The sequence below is a fragment of the Semicossyphus pulcher genome, unplaced genomic scaffold, assembly GCF_022749685.1.
Source record: "Semicossyphus pulcher isolate SPU_LCO1_2020_fin unplaced genomic scaffold, fSemPul1.0.p SCAF_25, whole genome shotgun sequence".
Taxonomy (NCBI): domain Eukaryota; kingdom Metazoa; phylum Chordata; class Actinopteri; order Labriformes; family Labridae; genus Semicossyphus; species Semicossyphus pulcher.
This window is the reverse complement of record NW_027211699.1, coordinates 7,192,472-7,215,975: the sequence shown is the minus strand read 5'-3', so window position 1 is coordinate 7,215,975 and position 23,504 is coordinate 7,192,472. Positions and strand designations below refer to the sequence as shown.

At 45.3% G+C, this 23,504-nt stretch overlaps 1 protein-coding gene across 3 annotated transcripts in view; it reads right to left on the bottom strand.

Annotated features, from left to right (window-relative positions):
• Positions 1-23,504, bottom strand: part of LOC138604410 (glutamate receptor ionotropic, NMDA 2B-like) — a 153,871-nt gene that overhangs the window by 90,914 nt on the left and 39,453 nt on the right. The window lies entirely within an intron of this gene.

The following is a 23,504-nucleotide window of genomic DNA, read 5'->3' as shown; positions in this document are numbered from 1 at the left end:
TTCTCATTGAGTGCTTAACAAAATAATCAAATATTAATCAAATCTGATTTTATTTTGAAAATCTAAAAAACTAACCATGTAACATGAGGAGGCATAAATCATGTTTAATCTACTTTAAGATACATATATCTGATATAAAGCACAAAGCAGCCCTATAATTTATTTGGTAACACTTTCTTTGAAGGGGTGTGCACAAGGCTGACATGACACCTTCATAACCATGACATGACACCTGTCATTGAATTAAAAATGACATAATTGACCCTTACTGATAACAGTCATGAACATTCATAAAGACTCATTCATGTTCATGACAGGTGTCATGTCAGTCTTGTGCACACCCCTGCAAAGAAAGTGTTACCATTTATTTCAATAGGTTATTACGCTTAAGATTTCACAGCTAATCAGTCAAATTTCTCCTTTTTCCAACATTAGTGAAGCTCCTGTTTTAGCCTTGTGAGCCACTTCCTGTTTAGCTTTATGCAACACAAACGGCAGGAGTTTGTGCAGGAACCAAATCGTATGATATTTAAAACAGAAAAGAGAGAAGAAATTAGCTTTATTCGCCTGTTATATGACAAACTGTATTATTAAGTGGATCATATAGATTATTTTGTTTGCAAATGGATGACATGAAGGCTTAGAAACACCTTTTGTTTTGTATGAAATGTCCTTGTTCGTGTGTCCACATACTTGTGTTACACAATGCTCGTTTAAACGAACGTTTCCCCTTTAATTCTCCTCTCTTGCATCCCCAAACCCTTCAATCATATCCCCTCTATTTGTCCCTCCACCCACCTTTCCCTCTCACTCCGAGCGAGTTTTTATCTCACAAAAAATTCCACTCCCACCCCTCTTTCTCGCTCTCTTCCTCTCTTTCCCTCGTCAGTGTGTCCCTCTGTCTTTCATGTACGCGCGCGCGTCTCTTCGGGTGTCAGCTGCTGCCCTGTTTGTCAGGTTTAGGAGGGGAGACAGGTGGAGAGAGGAGAAGCGGAGATGAAGAGACAGAAGGAGAGAGGAGAGAGGACGGTCAGGACGAGAGTGAAAGAGAGAGAGGAAGAGAGGGCGAGTGAAATACTTGTAATTCACACAGACAGGCTGCGTTTCCGTGGCAACATGGTTTCCATCGTAACAGCCGTGCTAAGGATGCCATTAGTGCGGGAACAAAAAGAAAAAATGCCACTCACCGCTGGTATGGTGCGCACACACACACACAAAGAGCGCGCTGTGACACACACAAAACATTCACCTACATGCATTTATACGTCCTTCTACACTAACACACACTCAAGCTGCACACACACACTGATGCATCCACCCACACACACACACACAGCGCTCTAACCCCCCTATTCGCCTCACAACTCAACACACATCCTGCTGCCACTTCTGCACTGCCCACACAGGAGCTCAAACTAATACAGACGCGGACTAATGTGTCTCACAGCTGGAGAAACGCTGCACCGGCTTCTGTGTGATACTCGCGTCAAACCGCTACACGCATGATGCCGCGGGGCACACAGGGCTCTTATTTGAACTTCTTGAACACAATACTGCTGAAGGGGAGTTAATACTGTGGTTCTACGATCAAAAGGAGCACACACAATCACGTTAAAGCTGCTCGGGCTGCACGGTGTGTCGTTTAACCGTCGCAGGAGGTGTGATGTCACTTAAACCTGAAACATGTCAAGCTGCTTCTTCTTTTGATTCAAAACACTTCTCGTCTTCAACGACTGCTCGACAAGAAAGGTCTGTCTGATCTCATTGCGCATTATTCAAAAGATGTTAAAAAGGCGACCAACGGCCGATGTTCGAAACTGTCTGAAGACGTTGATTGGACGTTTGTTTCGACCTGATTTCACCTGCTTGTGTCACAAGATTCATCACACAGTCACACACATATTAACGCCGATTTTCAAGTCACATCTCAAAATGACTGTATGAGTGAGCAGTGCATCACAGTCACCAAGGAAGAAATCATTGCAAACACGAGTGAAGCTGGATTCCATTGCACAAGAGCGGCATTTAAGACCAGCACTCATCACTGTCATCACCGTCAGGTATTTATCATCTACGTCTGAATGCAGGGGTCGTTCTGCCTTCATAGTCAGAGCTGCACAGCTGAAGTCCCTGCGCATGAGTGACTGACTGACTGACTGAGTGATGGTACTTTCACAGCTGTGGAGAGAGAGAGTTGCAACTTCGCAATGGCAGATCATGGAGCATATTGGACCTCCACTGACGCGACTCTCTGTCTACACGGCTCTGGATACTTTGTTCGGGGAGTAGGCGAGGCTGCTCCTCACCTACGTCCGCAGCGCGCACCTGCTTTCAAACACGTTGTCACCGGCCTCATAAGGACAGTCTTTGTAACACATTGCCCACAAAAGCGCACATTGCCACATACGAGGTTTTGACCGAGCCTTGTTTCTTCTTCTGTGGGGGGGGATGTTTAAAACTGCTTCCTTTACGATGTCTGTGAACCTTCTTGTTAACATCACGTAGACCGGATTTAACCACCGCTGCTACAATATCAATTTCCATCCTCCATTAAACAAGTTATCAAAATTATAAAATAAAAATGTGGAGAGAAATCTCCGCTCATTTGGAGATCACTCCATGATTTCTGTGCTAAATGTGAACATCATCAGCGTATAAAGAAGCGAACAGAAGGAGCGTGACGGTGCAGAAACATCCCGCCCCAGTATTCTCCTTTGATACAGAAAGTGTCCTCTTTCTTTAGTATTCAGAAGACACGAGGGCGCTTTGTCGTACAGGAGGCCGCTGACCCTTTGCACCAACACTCAGTGACGCTCAGCAACATCCTGATGGGTCTGCAGGAGCAGGACGAAGAGGCAGAGAGACGGAGGCTGTGTGTGCACAAATGAGTTTATATTACTGATTCATTTACAGCAAAGAAAAGTAAAGAAGTCATTTTATTAAAAGGTGGGTGTAATTTAAAGAACCTACGTGGGGTAATGCTGTAATAAGAGCTGCAGTATGCACCATTACACTCTGTGATAATAGACAGCATGTTGGTATTACTATAGGCAGCAGGCATGTTGCTCACTCTCTGCTTTGCTCCGGGGCATCACAGACAATAACCTAGTTTCACTGCAGGGCCGAAGAGCCAAGCAGAGCTAGTTCATAACCTCCTGCACGTCAGGGAGATTTCATCCCAACATTAAATGTGATCTGTAGAGGATCTTATTGCTAAAAGAGTCCAAACAAACAGGCGGTTTTGGTGGAATTACTTTTAAAGTAAAGGTTAAGAAACAAAACATATGAGGGGTTACTAAAGGCTACTTCAGCATTTAAAACAGAAGATCACTGCTCTGTTAATATTTCTATTCTTTTACATTGAGTTTTATTTTAAAGCTACAGTGAGGAACATCTTCTCTCTTTGATGCTCAAGTGGTGTTCTCTTCTCTCACTTGCATGCAGATACAATAATGTTACCAGTAGATGGTTTAACATTATCCATCCATCCATTATCTATACCACTCATTCTGTTCAGGGTCGCGGCGCTGGAGCCTATCCCAGCTGTCGTTGGGCGAGAGGCGGGGTTACACCCTGGACTGATCGCCAGTCAATCACAGGGCTGACACATAAGCCCTTTTTGCACTGCGGTTCTGCCTCAGCGCCGTAACGAAGTCTCGAGTCATTTTTTCTTGGGCAAGTCAAGTCCCAAGTCAAGTCAAGTTTAAATAACCTGTTCAAAAAGTTTGACAGTGAATTGTATCTGTATTATCTTGGCACAGACGCAGCCATGATGATGGTCTGCTCTGAGACAGTATTGAGTAGTAACGAGTACGACTGATGAGGCTTCTCTTTGGGGGCTTTGATGTTGCATGTTGCCATAGCGAGGAGTTTGACTGACAGCCAGTCATCCAATCATGACGATCACGTACCGGGGAGCTTTTGGAGTCGTCCAATCATGATTCCCAGTTTGCTCTGGGTACATACTTGATAGTTAGACAGAAACTTGACAACATTGAATTTTATCATTTTATATTTAACAGCTAACATTCAAACTTATGAACACACGCAAGTCATCAGAGTCATCATGCCTCAAGTCCAAGTCGAGTCTCAAGTCATTTATTTTTTGTCAAGTCAAGTCGCAAGTCATTAAAACAGTGACTCGACTCGAGTCCAAGTCACCAAGTCTCAAGTCCACATCTCTGGTTTTTACAGCGCCCCGGCGTTGCAGAAGCAAAATTTGCGTGAGGTGAAATACACAGCGCTGTTCCGCCCTGCCGGTTCCGCTGTTTACACAGACGCCGTTACACCTCTGTTACTACCTCTGATGCCAGCTCAGAGATGGAACGATTTCGCCCCACCGTTCCGCCTCCGTGCGGACAGAACATAACAGAGGCGTAATAATCCCACCTTGAACTGGCAGTGTAAAAGGGGCTATAGAGACAGACCACCTTTCACACTCACACTTACAGTCAATTGAGAGTCTCCAATGACGCGAATGAGGAAGCTGTGGGAGGAAGCCAGAGTACCTGGAGGGAACCCACGCATGCACAGGGAGAACATGCAAACTCCACACAGAAAGGCCCACTATGTCAAACAGGGTTCGAACCAGGAACCATGCAGCCCTGACACCAGTAGATAAAGCAACAAACTCCCAACACTCATTGCCAGGAGAATGTGAGGTCTTCTCCTTACAGGAACAGACTGAGACTCTCTTATAGAACCGTGTACACAAAGGCAGGTTTACGTAAGGACAGCTCCTTCTGTTTAGGACATCATGTGTGAAGGATGAGGCGGAGGGGTTTAAGGTGAGTCTGTGTGACCTGCATATTCCACGACTCCATTCATCATCAGCACAAACACTTCTGTTGATGCCTCCACATAAGTCAGCAGGAGGAGAGGAGGGAGAAATTACTTTGAAAATAGCGTTGTGTTAAACGCGATACGGGCGAATGGTCTCCTTGATAACAGAAACTCCTGCAGGGCGTAACAAAGAGAGAAGCGATGCTCGTGCGCAGAGGTCACAGAGATACCCGAAGTCACGTCCGTCCTCGCGCTGACCTCAGATCAAACGTTCCCACAACTTTCACTTCTCTGCTCAGACGTGGAAGTTAAATGTATACAGTCTGTGAGTTCTACATTAACTCCTGAAAAGAAGCCTCATGATTAAATGCCTGCTGTGGAACTTCATGGTGGGTTCCTAATAAAAAGGCGGCCATCCTGAATTATTGGTCTAACTGGTGACATATCCACTAACGTACGAGGCTGTATGTCTCAGATTTAGAGTAGATAACGGCCCTCACATATGAGTGGTTTCCTGAACAGAGGACTTTCTTTGCTCTCCACCCTCTTCATCCCTCAAAGGATCTTTTTAGAATTCACCGCACACAATTCAGGAGTTGGACCAGAACGATCCAAGGACAACCGAAACTATCTGGAGGGCAGAATGTGACACTTCCCCTCATTTACTTTCTGTGTCCCTTGCTAATCTTGCAGACTGTTGCTTATTTTTCCATCCAGCCTGCACTGTATATATTCAGCAGTTTGTTTTGTGTGGTCACATAAATCAGGCTGAAGACGACGATGCCAGATGCAATCTAACAAGCGGATACAAATTCGGTGCTCTTTTTTTTGGACACTTATCTCGGTTTCTGGCAAGACTTTCCAAGATAAAGTTCAGCTGCGGTGTGCTGCAAAATCTATGTGATTGAATGTGATGCGCAGCATGCTGCTGGTAGGAGCTACTATCAACTGGCCTTTCTCCAGAACAAGGTGAGAATACAGCACAGGTCTCGTCTGTTACTTCCACTTTCTTATGTAACAAAACAACCTTGGCAGAAGTTGGAGGAACTATTCAAAGACTCTTACTTTGAAAGTAGCAGATATGTCTCTCTGGAATGCTCAGATGCATAACAGAAACACAGCAGTATCATAGACTTTGGGCACTAAACGCCTAACTTGCCATATTTCCTGCTTCCTGTATGTTCAAATGATGTTCTAAAAGAGGTAAGTGGATGTATTAATGCAGGCCGCTTGCATGTGAATGAGATTCTTGTTTTCCATTGTTGTTTTGCTCGTCGTCCTAGCACACAGCGTCCTGTTTATTAGCATACTGCATTGTTTAAAAGCCCCCCTCAGCGCCCGGCCGCCTCATGCCAATAAAAGTCTATTAGGCCAGTTTGACTTTGCTAATGCAGATCAATCACTGGCGGAGGAACAGACCAGCCAGAGCTCCAGTCTACCAAACAAGAGCCCGACAACTGATGAACAAATACAGGGACTAATGCCAATATGTAAATGCCCGGTGGGGGTTGTTTTATTGATAACGATAACGATAATGATGCAATGATGATTGATGATGTTAAGTATGGTGATAGTGGCGAAGGTAATGGGATGACAAATAATAGAACGCCCTGTGGCTAGGTTATAATGGTGATGATCAAAATATTGTTGCTGTTTAATGACAATATTACAAGTAACAATGTTTCGCTGGGATGCGCTAAACTTTTATGAACTTTTTCCCATAATGCTTGGGTATAGCTTCAGGGACGGCACATTCCGTCTACTGGTTGATCAACCACGTTGCTCCAGATCGATTTATCTCGACAAATATTTGATGGATGGGCATCAAATTTGGTAGAAATATTCACGGTGTCAAGAGGATGGATTCCAATGACTCGAAAGATTCCTCACCTTTCAGTTAACAGCACCAGCAGGTCAAAGATTACACTTAACATCTACCGGGTAGGTGGCGTACAGACGGGAATGTTTCACAGATGATAAGAAGTGATAATTTCGTGATCCCCATTTTAGCCTTTAATGATATGACAGCTGAAGAGGGAAGAAATATAGGGAGAAGAGAGTTGGGGGATGACATGCAGCAAAGGGCTGAGGATGGGATGCCTCTGTATATGGGGCGTGTGCTCTACCGACTGAGCGAAACCTGCGCCACCAAATCTTTGATTTTGATTAAAAAGTCGGGTCATAAATTGGATCGATTATCATGAAATTTGGTAAAACCATTCATGTTCCCGTCAGGATGTCTTTTAATCACTTTGTCGATCCTTTGAGTTTCCATCTTTTGATTGCTAACCAAATGCCTGCAAAACTAATGACTCTCCCATCAGCCTCATTTGTATTTGAGTTTCATGCTAATCAGCAAATGTCTAATTACAATGGCAAACTTGGTAAACAATCTACCTACTAAATATCAGCAAGTTAGCATTGACAGTGTGAGCGTGATAGCTTGCTGACATTAGCATTGTGTGCATAAGACCTAGCTAACAGAGCCACTAGCATGGCTAGCATAGCACACACTATTCACTATATAGTCAATTATATGTTGGGGTTGACATTTTGTAGTGCACTCCACCGAGCGCCCCCTACAGGCCTGGAGAACAGCGTTTTTCTTTTGCACGTGTTTTTGACCTTGCATCGTTTCTGTATTTGCAGCCCGTTTGATGTTAATGCATTTGTTTTGGCTTATTGCAGCACGTTTTTTCATTCGCAGCACGTTTCCGTCGTTGCATTTGTTTTGGACTTTGGCATGTGCTTTTCAGTTGGCAATGTTGGAGCCGATTTCTTCCGATGGAAATCGTTTGGGCTGTTGCAGCACGATTCCCTTGACAATCACCTGAATAAAGTATTCATAGTATATAGACTAAAAGAACATCCTCTCTGCTTTTGGTCACATTTTCTTCAGTATGTGTCTCTTCAGTGATAAACTGGGCAGAGTACATTCAGCGTATGGTTGATTCAACTAGACAAACGCTTTACTGCCAATGTTGTGAAAGTACTTAAAGCTGTGTTGTGCAGCGAGCATCCTGAGCTTCATCTCTCTGATTTACATTTACAACATTGGATAGATTGCTACACGTTGTCAGCTCATGCATGTATATGTGAAGCTCCATACTCTGCTTATCTCACAGATGAAATGTTCAGTGGGACAAAGACGAGGCACGCTCGACTTCTGTAGTCTAATAAATTCATTCATGGGATTAACTTGATTGTCTCATCATCAGCGGGACTTTTAACATTCGAGAACAAGAGTTACAGATGATATACATGTAAATAAATAAATAATAAATCCTGCTTGTTCTGAAGCTGATGGATGCAAAGATGAGGGTCATGAGTCAAGTGCATTCAGGCCTTCATACTGTACAGAACGCATCCGCAGGGTGCACATCTTACATGCTGGAGGTGTATATTCCGTCCATTTGTCATGAGTGACTCATGCGTCTGTGTACTGTATCTCTAACTGTGTTTGTGTGGATGCTGAGAGCCGGGCACAGTGCCCGCCGGTTGTGGGTAAATGCAGACAGACAGAGGGAACGGAGACTAAAGAGGAGGTGGTGTTTGCTGTAATTTAGGAGAACAAGGGAGGGGAGGGGCGACACTTACATTCATCACAGGAACCGGCCTGACGTGAGAAAGAGAGGGAGAAGAGGAGGAGGAGGAGGAGAGCGCCGGAGTGGTTGAGATAAAAAATAAAGAGGGAGAGATGCAACGAGACAGAATGGGGTTGAGCAAGAAGATCTTTTCTGTGTTTCTTGTTTTCTTTTTTAAACTCAACCCCGGGAATGTTTCTGTGGCGGTGAAACTCTGAACACACGGCTCGAGATTTTTTAAAAAGAAAGCAAATATTATCTGTTTTAAAGGATCTGATCTATGAAGTGCAGCGAGCTAAAAACAGGGGGAACGTTTGAGAGATGAAAACGGCTCTTTTATTTCTAACTGAAAAGTACAGAGGAAAGAAGGTTTTTCAAAATAAAGGCCTGAAGAGAAGAGAAACAGCACCACGAGGAAAGTAGAAAACATGCCCTTTTACATCCATTTATCTACTCTAACAATTACACTTCCAGCCCAGCTGTATTTTCCTCCTTTATATAACAGTCCAACTGTGTGTGTTGGTGCTCACGAGGTGTATCGAGGTGTTGATGGTGCACTGCCGGCCTGTTTTCCCTCCTGACATCCGTCTCAGGGTGGAAACCTTGTGCGCTAACAAGGGTCAGCTCAGAGGGAAACCGCCTCTGACACCTTAATAGATTGGACTGCCACCTGGAATACCTACGAGTGTGTGTGTGTTTGTGTGATTCTCTGTGCCCTCCTGTGTATGATATATTTCTCTTTACATGTGTCTGAACAGGTAGGACGGGGCGAAGGAGTTTATGTAAGCGTCTGCAAGAGAGAGTGTGTGTGTGTGTATGTGTGTCCAGAGTCAGCACAGTGTCTAGGTTGAATAATCTTCACACTGCAGGTCAGCAGGAACACATCTGAACATATTGGTCTGATGTATAGGCTGCTGTGTGTGTGTGTGTGTGTGTGTGTGTGTGTGTGTGTATCACAGCATGTGGCTCTGACGAGGGCCAGCTTGGCACAGCACTGGTGAGTAATTGAGCGAGCACATTGTGGTCTCCGCTCGCGCCGCCTTTCTTCTTCCACATCCGTGCCTCCTTCTCGCTCACTCTCCTTTCTTTACTTCCTCCTCCTCCGATCCCTCTCTTCATATTTCTATCCTTCCCTCTTTCCCATCCGCTCTCTTATCCTCGTTTTCTTTTCCCTCCCTGTTTTCCCCTCCTTTGCTCTCTTCTTGTGGCAGTTGTTCGACACAGGAGGCCACGGGTGAGGAAGAACACGGACAAATCAAGGGCAAACGAGGAGACAGTGAAAAGGCACCAAACGGAGAGATGAGAACTGAATTAAAGGAGGAGGAAAATATGAACTAAGTTAAGCTTGAGAGAAGGAAGAAGAGGAAATCTATGTGAAAAAAAACTCTTCTGTCTGTGCTCAAATACTGATCAAAATTTGCACCAAATTCAGAAGGAGTAAAAAATTAAATATTTTATCTCTTACAAATATCAGCAAGAAAAATGCCTCCATAGAGCCCCCTACATTATGTCAAGAATTACCCTCCACAGCACGTTTAACTGGCATTCACCGAAATGTAAGTAAAGATCTAAAAAAAGAGCCTCTAACAGCCACTCTAGACCAAACAGGAAGTCAGCCATTTTGATTTTATTTTGAAATTTTGAAATTTATTTACCGCCCCCAAAAGCAGGTCTTACTTGAATTTACCAAAATTGGTAGGCATATGTACTAGTCAAGATCTAAAAAAGAAGCCAATAAACGCCACAAAACCAAACAGAAAGTCAACCATTTTGATTTTATTTTGAAATTTCTGGTGTGTAATTACTTTATAGTAAAGAATTACCCCTCTTAGCAGGTTTCACCCGCATTTATCAAAACTGGTAGGCATACAGTATGTATCATGGGTAGCCTCATACCATAAAGCAAACAGGAAGTCAGCCATTTTGATTTTATTTTGTAATTTTAGTGTTTTTTTCAGCACTCCCTACTTTATTTTTAAAGAATTACTCCCCATAGCAGGTTTTACCTCTATTTACAAAAACTTGTAGGCTTATCTAACATGTCAAGATTAAAAAAGAAGCCAATAAAAGCAAAACAAACAAACAGGAAGTCAGCCATTTTGATTTTATTTTGAAACTTTGGTGATTATTTAAAGCCCCCTACATTATTTCAAAGAATTACCCCCCATAGCTGGTTTTACCTCCATTTACAAAAAATGGTAGGCTTATGTATCATGTCAAGATCCTTTAAAACCTTAATGTCAGTCAGCCATATTGATTTTGTAATCAGAGCCGTCTCAAACTTGGTCATCGTTTTGAAAAGACCGTGACAACTAAAAGTTGTTGTTCATATTTTGAGTCTTCATCAAAGCGTGTGGTCGAATTTCAATGTTTCAACCTTGAACAGGAAGTTGTTGTAACTCTCCACCGCGACATGCTCCAAGGTGTGAGGGCCCGTTCAATGCTGCTTTGCAGCTTTAATTATATCTATATTTTAATTCATTAACTTTCAGTGGAATGAGATGTTGATGATAGAATCATTAACTTACGCTTTTGCAAAGTGCTGTTTTAAAAAATTAATGAAGCAAGCAAACTGTGATTTAAACACAAAAAAGAGAATTGATTTCTTTCCTGCAAATGTTTGAAGAGTTCTTCATGACGATGCAAAACAAAGTGTTTATTCTAAGTTTGAATTCACTTTAAATTTGCAGCATTCACGGCCCCACAGAGGACCCTACCTGCTCCTCGTTAAAACATTCAGACATGATAACTGAGATTTTCTACACGTGACCTTTGGCCCATTTTATTGCCCATTATTTCCTTTCTTAACACATCCCTGTGTTATCCAACAAAATGCTTTCTCCTCGCTGAAGTAGTCGGGGATTCTTACGCTGACATAACCGGACAAGCCTGTGACTCACACAGACGGATCTTCCTTTGTCAAGCTTGTCGATTTGCAGCTCCGTGCCGAGTGTCGCTGAACAAACAGACCTGAAGTCTCAGTGAGTCTGCAGGTGGCTCCCCGTGGTGCCACATTCAAAAGCAGTTTGATTTTGTTCTACTACAGAGTCACGTTGTCATGAACCGTGTGATTAGAGGAGGCCGGAGACGGAAGCACAGGAGGAGAGGTGGATATACTGTACATATAGAGAGTCTTTATGAGGCTTTACACTGTAACAATCTTTGGCAGAGTAGGAGCTTTGTTTGGTTTGTGCCAAAAAGTTCAGCCAAATTTAATCCAGTAGCGGTGACACCAACTATAAAATCCAATGGAGACACTGCCAATTTGTTTACAGTGATTTTCCTAATGAAACAAGATAAATGTGGTGATAATGGATGGTTGAATGTTAAAACACTCTCACTCTGGTAGAGGGTGACTGATCCAACCCTCCAGGAAGTTGTGATGTGGTGATGGCAACACAAAATCTACCAATCACTGTGCATTCTCTGAGACTATTGTAACAAATATTCCCCCCAAACGTGTCACTCCCTTCCTCACTCACTGCCTTGTCATTGGAATAATAATGCATTCGAACTCTCGTGCGGACCAAACCACCGGACCATGGTCCGCTAAATGAGAAGGGACTCGGCTGGTTTCCAAATGATCCACGATCCCGTTAGATTTAGGCGAGAACAATAATTGGTCTTAAAGTAGGACCTAATATAGGAAGCAAAACCAAAACACTGTGCATTGTGGGTTTTTAAAGGATGTTGACACTTGCTGAGACAGACACGCAGCCAGGCAGCAAGATGCAGATAGGACAGACGTGAGGGAGCAAGGAAGTATAAATATGGGCTGACCAAACAATGCAAACAAATGCTCGTGGAAACGCACAAAAACACAGAGGTATTCAAACTGTTCAGTGAAAGACTAAAGGAGAATGTAACTGATCGATCTGTGGAACAATGTCGGTTAAAAGTAAAAAAACTCAACAACAATCGTGATCGTGTTGAGAGTGACTGAGGCGTGTGCTCTCTCTCTTTTGCTGTGTCCCAATCCACGGGCTGCAACGAGGTGCTCCATTCACAGCCTGCGTAGACCGTTAAAGCCAAACTGAAATGAGACGGTCTGATCTACCCTTGTATCACCAAACGCCGCTCCTGTCACAGGTAGCTAGCGGGCTAACTAGCTAGCATAACTATCGTCGGGTTACTTAACCTATTACTTTAAAGATAATGTGTTTCAAGAGCCCTTTCGTTTTTTTAAACGTTCCTCGGCCGTTTAAAAGTCCGCCATTTAATTTGAATTGGCGCGCTACGCATCTCGGGATACGGTGGGCCGTGAAGGATGCACCAGATGGATCCTTGGCAGCCGGGGAAACGGAGGACGCTTTTGTCGGCCGCATCTGAAGGAGCCTTCGAATTGGGACGGCTGCAGCGGCTGGATTGGGACATAGCTTTTGTTTACTTCAGGAATTTTTCCCACATGGAAATTCTGACCAATCAGAGAGCAGTTTCCTCGCGCATCAAAACTTTTGGTCTGCTGGTAAAAGCTGCCGTGTGAACACAAACCAAACTTTAGGCAAAATGCAACCTTGTAAGAAATTGGTCTTTGATTCGGATCAAACAAACATGATTGCAACTATTTTTGCAATATTCAGCTCCTCCAATTTCAATGCAAAAAAATTGCCTCAGAAAATCGCATCTTGTACAGCAATTTTTTAAAAAGCTGCTGCAAAATCTGGGATTTTCAGTCGCCACGAACCTTAAAGAAGCCTGTGAGATCTGGGGAGTGATTTACAGTGAGGACACAGTGAGGTCTCACTCTGTTGTGTTCTTACAGGAACACACTAGCTGTCAATCTGTGACTGTTCACTCAGCACCCCTCACCAGGAACGCGAGAGACGGAGGTTCATAACTGGACAGACGGGAGCAGTTGGAGGGGTGATGGTTGTGTTGGAGGTTAAAGAGGTGGTGTCTCTGTTAGGCAGGGTGGAGTATAATTAACCACAGTCCTTAATGTGTACTTTTTCCTTTCATATCCCTCCTCTCCCTGTATCCTTTATGGAAAAGCACTGACTCATCCCCGCCTATGAATAGATAGAGGTCCATTCCCTCTCCACCTCTGAATGAGGGCGGGGGCAGGTGGAGATAAGGCTAATAAGGGTCCCAGCAAAGGGCCGCTGTGAGAATCACAAGGGGATAACAGGGGAGGGTGGATGTCGGAGAAAGGGAGGAGAAGGGGGAGGAGGTGTTGTAGATCTTGGTGATGTAGGTGGTATTAAGACGAGTAGGAAAAGGTGGAGCTAGACCATTTGTGTCAAGAGGGAGGAGAGGTTTAGGAGGGCGGGAGGGAGGGAGGGAAGATGAGGCTGGCGCTAGTTGTAGTAAGAGGAGGAGGAGGGAGGGAGGGGGAGGTTGTAAGGGTGTAAGGACACGTCCAGGGGGAGTCGGGGAGACGTGAGTGGAGGGACGGAGGGGAAGGTGTGGCTGGTCCTGGACCGCGGGGACGGAGAGTGAGAATGAAAAGAGGCCGAGCGGAGAGGGAGGGGTGGGAGAGGAGGAGAGGAGGAGAGGAAAAAAAGGAGGTGAGGAAACATGAGTGGAGTGTGTTGTTAGTGTTCAAGGTGCACGACAAAAAAAATCTATTATATTCTTCTGGTTTCTACCGAGAGGCTGAGAAATGAAGCCAACGGTAAAGCGCCAAAAAGTGCAGTTCCTCCAGTGACCACTTGAGGCTGGCTCCTAAAGTGAGTCAATCCCCATCAGGCCCCATAGTGTCCAACCTTATAGCAGAATAAAACCTTTGGTCACTCGAGCCTGTGTTTTTATTTATTACAACTTTACAGAGGAATGTTTTTATTTTTATCATTCATTTTTATACAACTTCTCCGTTTAAGTTATATTAAGGTTCAGAGATATACAAAAGTGCAGAGTACACCATCTGGGCGTAAAAAAACAGGTCCTTTCTCTTACGTCCGACTTAGCTACGACCAACATTATGGTTCGAATTTACAGCGAGTGCACCGAGCCTGACTGACACCGGCCGTGGCTGCGACTGGTCTTACGACGCGCGTCCACGGGAACACTCACAAAGCGGTGATTGTTGCCAAGCAACAGACTTCTCCACTCTCTAACTTCTCCCATCAAATTCTCTTCAGAAGATACGGATAACACGAAACAAAAGAAAAGAGAGAATAATTAACGGATAGTGAAATGAGTTAACTTAAAGTTAGTCGTAACTTTCAGCTCGAGGTCGGAGGTGATGTTCCACGCAGGCGTACGCCCAGCTGGTGCATTCTGCTCCAGGGCCATAGTGATTCAACCATCGTTCTGCCATGGGAGATGCTACTTTCCAGAAGCTCTCTTAGCTTCTTTAGTCTAATAAATAAACAACTCCGGTCAGCTACTGCATAGAAACCCATCCTGCTGACGAGCTCATTCACCAGCTAATGAATTAGCCATGGGTAAAGACTGCGTAAGCTTTGATAACTTGGCATTTGCGAACCACAGCACAACCCTCTAGTTCAAATATGGTCACTTCTAGCTCCAGAAAACCAACATGGCGGCCAACATGCCGAACTCACAGCTTTAAAAAAGCAGTCCAGAAACCAATGGGTGACGTCAAGGTGGCTACATCCATTATTTATGCAGTTATACAAGATTTCTGCCGGTGTAAATCTGTCAGTCTGCTTCCTGTTAGCTGTCACAGGATGAAACCCACCTCATCAGCCAGACACATTTATACAGAGAGAGAGACAGAGGCAAGGAGAGACGCTGCGACCCCACCTCTCTAAGCACACATAACCATCTCTTGTGCCCAAGTTACTCCAGAGCATGGAGGCAATCTGTCTGCGATGTAAAGCAAAGAGGCGAGATGGAAAGAGCGAAAGTGAGGCCCTTCAGGGAGGGTGAGGTACGGAGGAGAAAGTTATGGGGTGAGTTTAAAAACGGCCACGTTTTAAACGGCCTCAGTAAATTGAGACCAAAGGGGCTGAAAAACAGGACACATAAATTTAGGACTCTCCATGTTTTTCACTACCTCCTCTTTTGTCTCTCGCTCTCGCTCTCTCTCTCTCTCCCTCACAAAAAGGGGAACACACACAGCGGGCTGTCACATTTTCTAAACCAGGACAATGAGAAGGTAAGAAGAGGCTATAGTGGGACATTTCCCTCATATAAAACCAGGCAGCATTTCCAGGACACGCTGCTCCAGGAAACCCACTTCACAGGCTCTGAACATATTTATATACACGTGGATGCATCTCTGTGAACCTGTGAATTTGTCTCTCTAAGGTTTATTTTTAATGATAAACCTAGAGATTTGTATGATATTAAAGTCCAGTTTTGACGCTCTTTATGCTGCCATTTTAACAGCCATTAAACGGAGCTGCATCCTTAAATTACTTGTACCTAAGCATGCATGTTCCTCAGCTATATTTAAACGTACAGTTATTAGACTCTTTATTGTTCACTCTCTTTACAGCTTATAATACAAACCAAACATTTCCGGCTGCAGCTGCTTCAAAATAAAAGATCTAAACTAGCAAAACACCCGGTGGCTTTAGAGGTCAGGTTAAGGCACTTACTACTAGAGGTGCCAGGCATCACTGTAAACCTTAAAAATATATGTTTATTTATCTATCATTGTATTAAAGTGTGGCTGCACGGTGGTGCAGTGGTTAGAAGGTTCCTGGTTTGAACCCTGAGCACCCACGTGCACGCGCAGGTTCTCTCCAAGTACTCCGGCTTCCTCCAACAGTCCAAAGACATGCTTGTTAGGTTAATTGGTGACTTTAAATTGCCTGTAGGTATGAGTGTGAGTGTGGGAGGTTTCTATGTGTCAGCCCTGTGATTGACAGTCCAGGTGTAACCCCGCCTCTCGCCCAATGACAGCTGGGATAGGCTCCAGATCTCTGTGACCCTGAACAGGATAAGCGCTACAGTAGATGGATGGATGTATTAAAACGTCGGGCTTTTTGACTCTGCCTTTTTATGCATTTCCTTTGTAAACAGGAAGCTAGGGAGGGACTCGTCACACTGATTGATTGGCGTTTACACTGGCCAATAGCGCGAAATGTGAGAACATTCAAATATAAACACAGCAAAGACCAATATCTGCTAGCTAGCTCATAGGTCTCAAACTGGACGAAAGGAGCTGCAACAGTCCTACGCGTAATGTGGGAGAGACATAAGCATTTGTAAGAAATTGTTGTTATGAATAGAAAGATGAGCTACAAAGACCAAAGCCGTGTTTTGTACCAGGCTGCTAACACCTTCAATTCTGCTGTAAAGTTTGGGCCGGCTGTGGCTCAGTGGTAGAGTCGGTCATCTCTCAATCGGAGGGTTGGGGGTTCGATTCCTGACTGCTACAGTCACATGTCAAAGTGTCCTTGGGCAAGACACTGAACCCCAAATTACTCCCACAGGCATAGCTATCGGGTTTGAATATGTATACTGATTGGAGACTGGCACTTAGATCATTGCCATCAGTGTGTGAATGAGTGTTTGAATGGGTGAATTCGAGTGGTCGGAAGACTAGAAAAGTGCTTTATAAGGCATTTACAGTCCAAGGTTGGCCATTTTAATATAGAGTCTAATGGGGATTGGCTCGCTTTTGGAGCCAGCCTCTAGTGGCCACTCCAAGAACGGCAGTTTTTTGGCCATTCAGCTTTGGCTTCACTTCTCAGCGCTGGAGGTCGCAGCTCGGTGTCAGAGCAGAGTAGATTCACACCGCTGTAAATCTGTCTGTCACAAATACCTTCCGAGGTCGACGCATACAAATCTGAATAAGCATTTAATTTGACGCATCATTAGCATACACCCCGCAGTGCAGCATGAGTCATCAGGAAGACCTACAGGACGACTTTAGTGTCGTTGTTTGGGCACATCCTGGCGTGAAGGTGACATTGAACTTCCTTTTGTTTTATAATCTTTAAGAACACTGATCACGTTGTGCAGCCTTCAGTATAAATCAGTCTAAATGACAATAGAATATTTGCATATGTGGGTGGTTTGATATTCTAATTAAAAACCATGTGTTTTACTTTCTCATCACTTTATATAATGACATTATAAAACACTTTTCATTGCATAATCAGATAATTCATCTTAAATGGCCAAAGATAGCAGATTCTTGGGAGTGCATAAACATAAACTGCATGATTACAAATGCACTTTTATACAGAGGTACGTTTTAATAACTCCATATTGAAGTTTTAGCAGTTTTAAATGGACGTATGAGAGAGTTTAAAGCCACACAGACAGAAGAGCATCTAACAGAGAAACACCGGGGACTCAAACTGGACAAAAGGAGCTGCAACAAAAAGCAGAGCGAACATATCCAGGACCAAAGGAGAGATCAGAGAGCTGCTGCGGGAGGTTTACCGCGCCTTACTGGGAACAACAAAAATCCATGAATGAAGTGAACACGTTGGGGAGAGAGATGAGAAGGAGACAGGAACAGAGAGAGCGCGAGACGTCCGGCACAGGAACACTCGCTTCTAATTCTCTTATCATTTACAAATGCTCCTAATTGAGTCCATGTTTTAGCGAGGACGCCGCGCTGCCAAGCCGAACAGCACATTACATTAATAGAGAACAGGACCTCGCTGATTATTACAACAATAGGTGCTGTTGTAGGACATTAATTGGGAATAAAAAACGAGGGAACATTTATGTTTAACACGCGAGAATAAAAGCCGGAGAGGACGCGGCGAGTTCGGTTCAGACGGGAGACGAAGACGTAACAAGTCGACGTCTTTGTGGCCGTAAATTAAAAATGACTTCCCTCCTTAAATGTAAAATAAAAGAAGACAATGGGAGCGTATTATTTTTGTATTCACCCCTGTGCTGCCGCTCAAACTGGCTCACTTCACGCAGACACACACATCCTCCACAACAATTATCTCTGGACACAGTTCAACACCGATTCTACACTATCATCCAGCCTGTTTCCTGCACACACACACACACACACACAAACACACACAGGAACGGCTGGACTCAGACACTAAATCTCTCTCTCTCTCTCTTGAACAAAAGGCTCGGACACCCACGGGGCAAAACGGCCGCAATTGAAGCGATGAAAAGCCTGAATTATTTGGGCAAAAGTTAATTGATCACATCCTGCTGGGTTCTGCTCCTGCAGACGGCTGCCAGTCACACAAAAGGAGGCAGCGGACGCACTTGATTGTGTGTGCGTGCATGCATCCTCTTTATGTGGTGAGGATGCTGCAGCAGCTACTCAATATTCATACATTTAATTGCCCTTGTAACACGTCTTGCCATATATTTATGAAAACACATGTGTGGGCGTGTGTGCTGCTTTTACGCGCCTTTGCATGTTGCAAATTGTTTTCCATATTACGCTGCAGCTCCCCTCGGGTCATCAACACTGGCTGCTCTTCCTTTTCCCATTAATTGCTGACGCTCCTACATTAAAACCCGATGCACAAAGTGCTATCTCTCTGCTCATCTCCAGCAGCAGCAGCCTCCGCGCGTAGATTAGCTCGCTGATCGCATTGTGTCGCGGCCCCCGGGGCGATCAGCGACAACCACAGCTATTTGTCCCACTACAAAGCCATACCTTCTAGACAAGCTGAGGAAAACGGCTCGCTGTGTCTTGATAATATGAGCATTAGCCAAAGCTTTAGATCACACTGATTGCTGCGGTCCAACACGCACTGTGGAGGGACAGCGCGCAGGGTGGTGCTGGAAACCACTACAGACAAAAGACTGGCAGCTACAGCCGTGTTGGCAAGGTAACAACACACAGACGCACAAGGACACACATAAACTGTTGGATGCTTTCCATCTCTCTTCTCCTCCTCCTCCTTTATCTCGTCCTGTCTTTCACAGATGTGGCTACAGCTGCGCTCCATCCATCTTTCTCTCCTCCTTCACTCCTCCTCCTCCGTTTAGTCTGCGATTTCCTGAGCAAGGAGGCGGCTTCGCTTCTCTGTGGCTTCGTTGGATGGATGGCGATACACCTGCTCCTGCACACACACTCTCCTTCCCTCCTCTCACCCTCTTACTTACCGCCCATCCCTCCCTCCCTCACTCATCTCACTCATTGATATAGATGTGAGTGCCCTTTGCCTCCATCCGTCTCCCTCCTCCTCCTCCTCCTCCGCCTTCGTCTTCATTCCTTCTTAATACCGGAGCCGCCCGGCCTCCTCTTCCCTTCATCCATTTAACTCTCGTACTTTCAAGCTCATACGTGAGTTCACTTTTGACTAACTGCACAGCAGCTTCCCACGGGCGAGCTGTACGCACAGGTGCAGCCGCTGTGGAAGATGTAGTCCCACTTTTTTTTTTTTACTGCCGAGCTGCTGCTGCAGTTTTCGCTCCGTGCCCGAGAGGAGATTGTTCTCAAAAATCCAGTTTAGCTTTTGTTACAAATGTCAGGAGACTCTCAGAGCTGCGAGGCTGATTGAGACACACACTGATGCTGCAACCGGCTGGAGGTTTTTTGCGTTTCATCACCACAAATAAAAACCTAATTCTGATTCAACCTGACTCCTCACAGAAGTCCAGGGAACATTTTATGGAATTATCTTGTACCGCTCAAACAAATTCTTCTGTTCCGACCGCAGTAAAAATCAAAAAGCTGTTTCCTCCGCCTCCTGTGTCGCTCCCTGTTATCATCCTTCCCTCGGATGTGTGATGAAAAAGGAGGGGTTGCGTTGCCGACTCTATTAGCAGCGTTTGGCCTTCACTTTTGATGGTGTGCGTGTGTTTGTGATGGAGCGGGGGTCGTAAGATAAACACCTCATATTGCAATCCCCTTTTCCCAATCTTTGTCAGTCAATTTCCTTCAGACACTCACAATAAAAATTGCTCACACAGCTGTCTTCTCCCTCATCTGTCCATCATCTCTTCATCCCGCCCCTCACCTTACCTGACCAAAACCCCTTTAAATATTCCCTCCTCCCCGCCCCGCTTTCATTCAAAGTAGAATTTCTCATCTCAATTCCTCCACTTCTCCCTGCCTCTCTCTCCCTCTGATCCCTCTCTATCGTGTTTTCGCCACTCCATTGTCTCAGCCCATTAGGCAGACACAAATCCGTTTGGAGACTGAGCCCGAGCACGGGGCCCCGTCCCCGCTCTCCTGGGCCCCGGTGCAGCCAGGAGGAAGCTCTCGGGGGAGGCAGACTCTGGCTTGTGGCCGGGGAAATCCATTTAAACCTCTGCCTGCAAAACGCTGCTCTTTCCTGCTGCCTGCTGTATGTGTGCTTAATGAATGACACTGTCCCCTGCACACAGACACACACACAAACAGGCCCATGCATTCCTCAACTATCCCCCAGCTGCTCCCTTGTCCCACATGCCTGCATATTTGCATGAAAGAAGACATGAATACTGACATGTAATGTAGCCACCGAAGGACCAGGAGGGCAGTTCGGTAGATTTACATGTTTTTAAAGCCCCCGTCACACATGCACCGCAGACTGCTAATTCCCCAACATTGCTCAAGTACGAACGCAAATTTTAGAATCCGTTCACCCGGACATTAAGCAGCCGTCCCTCTAGTAAAACGTCATGCGTAAAGTGATGATGTCATTCACGAGTGTTCAGAGTTTCTCTGCTTCATGCTCTTGAAGCCCACCATGTTCCTGACAGGAAGAGGAACAGAGCGAGCTTTCCTGCCTGGGTGCGTTTTGTGCAGGTGAAGAGACGGGACGTCGGGATGGGACCAATGACTGTATATATATAGATGGACGACGCGTATCCATCTGCTCTCATTGTGCAGAATTGATGCCAAAATAGCCCCCCTGATTGACTTGAGATGGTGACGTCATTTGGAGCCAGAGTCTGCAGAGTCAGAGTCTGTGGAGTAGCCACTTCCACTAACCGAAAGACACAAGACGCACACCGGCGTGTTTAACAGCAGAACAGCTTCTTGTGTTGGTCTGAGGTTAACGTTCACAGGTCCGTAAACTTCAATGACTGTAGTGATTGTTTTAGTTACGTCTCCTCTCGTTGTTCCTCCTCTAATCTGTTAATCCGGAACAGATCAACTGCAGGAGCCGGATTTGTCAACAGAGCTGTCAATCATCATTTTGACAGCATCAAATAACTAATTTAAAGTAAACTTCTCACTTGGACGTAAATCAGCATGATAAGAACCATAATGACAGAAACCTTGTTTGACGTGTATTTTGCTTTTATAGTTTGACTCATGTCCCATCTGTTAACATGGAGGAGGCGGACTTTATGACCTATACTGCAGCCAGTCAGCAGGGAGCTGTCATGTCTGCCATCTTTTTATACAGTCTGTGGACGGGACACACCTATCAGTATCAGCTAACTGTCACCGGTCTCTCTCCCTCTCTGTCTCTCTCTCACACAAACATCGCTATGGCAACATAAATACGAACTGATACAAGCTGACACTCGCCCATTAGTAACTGTAATGAGTAAGTATTAATGCTCCAACTTGCTACGACTCATGATTTGTTATCGCCTTTGGTACGTGATCAACTTTACAGCGGTCGATATCGCTCGCTAACGTCGGTCACTCATCACGACACCTGCCCCGTTCTCCACTGGTGCTCATCGCACTACTGCTCAACGTCTCTCCTGTGGCCGTTATGTCTCCTCATCCTGGCCTGTTCCAACCTGCAACCTCCTCATTCACTTGCTTCCTTCTATTTCTCTCTTCATTATTTTGCACCAAAACAGCAAAACAAAGTCCTTGTACGCGTAAACTCACCGATCCTTATTAAGATTGTGATCCTGACATGATGTATTCATAAGGAGCAGAAGATATGTGCATGTATGAGCAGTCTGCTGTGTGAGGATGTGTGTACTGTACAGCAGATTTCGTGTGCTTTTAAATGGGAGTGGACGCGCCCCTGCCATCTCTCTGCTCACTGCCCTAACGAGAAGGAACAGAGAGAATAGTTTCAGTGGTGGCCGCTGGCCTCGGCGTGTCACCGCGACTCACGTCTCTGCTGGTACAGAGACCTGTTGACACCGGGGGGTCAGAGCAGCCGTCACACCGGAGACGACGACGGCTGAGATAAGACTGAGAATCAAAGAGGAAGTGCCCGACAGCAGAAGATAGCGCTGTCGTGTTGTAAGGTTTCACTGTCGCTGCATGGACGCCCCGCTTAATTTAGCTCTCCTTTATTCTTATTATTTAGTGCAGCTGGATTTATGCACAAAGTACAGAATGAATGGGCTGATTTGGTGGAACGGGGTCCAGGCCCAGATCCCGCGCGGACACAGATAAAGCAGCAGCAGATTGCTTTATCCCATTAGGCGAGGCCGAGTAAATAGGCAGAGATCTAGCCCTCTGTTCTGCAGCTCATCCTGTCACTGGCATCAGCACTGTTGTTTGTCTTTCAAGGCAGACAAACCCAGGCTTACCCCGCCTGTCTGCCCGTCTGTCTGCCTGTCTGTCTGTCATGCATTGTCCCTGTTGTTGAGTTATGTATTTCAGTTATTTTAGTGTTCAGTTCAGCTCTTATGTAACTGCCTTCTGTGTTTTCCCACCTCCTGTGATCGTGTGCCCCGCCCACGACTTCACCTGTGCCTGATTACCCTCAACGTCCCTCCCCGTGTGCTTCGTCCCTTTTTCTTGTCTTCTAGTTTCTTCTCGGTAACGGTTGTCTGTCTCCGTGTGTCAGCCCTGTGATTGACAGGCGATCAGTCTGGGTGTGACCCCGCCTCTCGCCCAACGACAGCTGGGATTGGCTCCAGCAGTTGCATTAAAAACATGACTTTTGGGTCCTCCAAAAGCAGACGGTCATGTTTTTAATACTGAACTCGATGCTGTCTGTCTGTTTGTCAGAACCCAGAGTGAATACTGATGAAGCATGGTGGAGGAGGATGGACTGAGAGAGCCTATGGCATCAGTGTTTTAGGAAAACTTGATATTAAGAGGTCAGCACAGCAGAGGCGTCTTTCTGAGTAACTCTTAAAGGGCCAGTTCCCCGATTTTCAACCTCAGACCTATCATGCTATTATGGGGAGCTAATGCATTATGGTATGGCTCTGTGCCTTTGGAGGACGCTATCCGCTTCTCCAATGGGCCCTGGAAAACCTCCGCCATCGTCATCTGGCGGAGGCCAGGGAGCTTGCTTAACTACACTTCCTCAATCTAGGATGCCCGCTTCCGATTTCATGTCTCGTTCAAAATCGTCAGGTTTGAAATGTAGACTGCCGACGTGAAGATTTTATAGACGATGCACCGGTATGTTCTCGTCGTGT